Here is a 2,500-nt window from a genome sequence, read left to right as displayed (position 1 = left end):
CAGAGAGCGCCACACGCCGTGCCTCACGGGTTAGGGTTAGGTCCAAGGGTTTGGAGGGGGTCCTTTGGCACCAGGACTCCAGACAGAGGTCTACAAGGTAGCAGAAACTAGCCTGGTCTCTGGGAGCCCGGTCTCTAAGAGCCTGGTCTCTGGGAGCCTGGTCTCTGAGAGCCTGGTCTCTGAGAGCCTGGTCTCCAGGACCCTGGACTCTGGGAGCCTTGTCCTGGGACCCCGGTCTTTAGGAGCCTGTTACAAACTGTTCTTGCTTTGCAGCTCATCCCTTCTGCCATTGGCTGTTCTTTGTGGAGGTCACATGACCTCATCCTGCGGTTGGGGGGCGTTGAGTAGATGGTCCCTCTGCTCAGGGGACGGATGTATGTTCCTGGTTGTTATGATGTGTGAATATGTTATTGAACGCAGCACCTTCCCTGCTCCAACAGATGGCGCTGTCACTGGTGAAAGTTACTACAACAGGAAACACTTCCTGCTCCAAAAATCACATTTACTGATAAAAAGTTCACGTTCAGGTCTTACAAAAACAGGTAAACAGAGAGAGAGAGAGAGAGAGACAGACAGTCAGGAACATACAGACAGTCAGACAGGAACAGACAGGCAGACAGGCAGACAGACAGACAGACAGACAGACAGACAGACAGACAGACAGACAGACAGACACACAGACAGACAGACAGACAGACAGGCAGACAGGAACATACAGACAGACAGTCAGACAGACAGACAGACAGACAGACAGGCAGACAGACAGACAGACAGACAGACAGACAGGCAGACAGACAGACAGGAACATACAGACAGGCAGACAGACAGACAAACAGGAACAGACAGACAGACAGACAGACAGACAGGCAGACAGACAGACAGACAGACAGACAGACAGACAGACAGACAGACAGACAGACAGGCAGACAGACAGACAGGAACATACAGACAGGCAGACAGACAGACAGGAACATACAGACAGGCAGACAGACAGACAAACAGGAACAGACAGACAGACAGACAGACAGACAGACAGGCAGACAGACAGACAGACAGACAGACAGACAGACAGACAGACAGACAGACAAACAGGAACAGACAGACAGACAGACAGACAGACAGACAGACAGACAGACAGTCAGACAGACAGACAGACAGACAGACAGACAGACAGGCAGGCAGAGAAACAGACAGACAGACAGACAGACAGACAGACAGACAGACAGACAGACAGACAGACAGACAGACAGGCAGGCAGAGAAACAGACAGGAACAGACAGACAGACAGACAGAGGTTGATTGCCAGTGCACAAACACTAAACTTTAAGATAAACATGAAAAAAATCAATTGAACATGTTTTCCAAAGTTTCCTGCCTCCCTGTGCTCACACGTCAAAGAGCTGAGAGTCTGTTAAACCCTGACACACGAAGAAAACGTCCTCAAACCCGTCGTGTTCAGTCTGGAGCTGAGGCAGTGAACGCACCACGGTCACACTTATGGTCTGTGGTTTGAGTTGAACCTTTAAACCTTTCATTTCCAAACGTCACTGTTTGTGGCTCAGTGCCTGTCTGTGAGTTTCTGAGTGTAGTGACGGCCTGTGGCCAGCAGGTGGCAGCAGGAGAGCGTGCTCTGACAGCCTCACACAGAAGTAGAAAGAATAGAAAAGAGCCAACACAGTGCAGCAGAAATGTTAAACTGTGTCCTGAACCGGCCTCTGTCCCGGTCTCCCCTCCTCTGTTACCCACAATCCCGTCTGATTCTGTCCCTCCTCTGCCTCCTTTAAGAAGAGGCAGCAGAGTTTCCCTCTCAGAGGACTCAGAGTCTGTGTGTGTGTGTGTGTGTGTGTGTGTGTGTGTGTGCTGGAGTCACCTGAGTTCAGATGACATCATCGTCTCTGCAGGCAGACGAGAGGTGCAAACAGCCTCTGCACCACTGGGTGACTCTGGGTCACCTGACGGGCCGGTCCAACCGCTCCAACCGCGCCAACCGCTCCACGGGAAACACGGATCAGAGTCCGTTCACAGAAGAAACCACTGACCTGTGTGGATCCTGACTGTAGGTCTGTGAGACGTCTTCCTGTGCTGAGTGATCTGAAGAGGAGAGGAGAGGAGAGGAGAGGAGAGGAGAGGAGAGGAGAGGAGAGGAGAGGAGAGGAGAGGAGAGGAGAGGAGAGGAGAGAGGAGGAGAGAGGAGGAGAGAAGTCCAGTCTGAGGTTCTGTAAAAGTTGACAACTTAGAAAACACTGAAATCTACGGTGGCCTGAAGGTTTCAGGTTTCAAAATAAAAAATGTTCTGCCAAAGGAAAAAACCAAACAACCACAGAAAGAAAAAACAGGAACGAGGTCAGTTATCCCAACGAATGCAGAAGGTGTAAAAGTTAAAAGCTGTTTTTTTTTTTTTTTTAACTTCAGCTACGACACGAAAAACTCTCATGTTAACCAGTTAACCAGTTAACCAGTTAATAGACACAGATGCATCAATAAAGAGGATCAGTAAAGC

General features: G+C 50.0%; 1 pseudogene; it reads right to left on the bottom strand.

Annotated features, from left to right (window-relative positions):
* LOC141799971 (uncharacterized) overlaps positions 1–1,535 on the bottom strand; it is a 1,549-nt pseudogene extending 14 nt beyond the window's left edge.
* Between the last annotated feature and the right edge of the window lie 965 nt (positions 1,536–2,500).

Source organism: Halichoeres trimaculatus, unplaced genomic scaffold, assembly GCF_033239565.1.
Source record: "Halichoeres trimaculatus isolate MK-OKI-2021-1 unplaced genomic scaffold, fHalTri1.1 fHalTri1_scaffold_11, whole genome shotgun sequence".
NCBI classification, from domain to species: Eukaryota; Metazoa; Chordata; class Actinopteri; order Labriformes; family Labridae; genus Halichoeres; species Halichoeres trimaculatus.
Note: the sequence above shows the minus strand (reverse complement) of the source record. Positions and strands in the feature narration are given on the sequence as shown.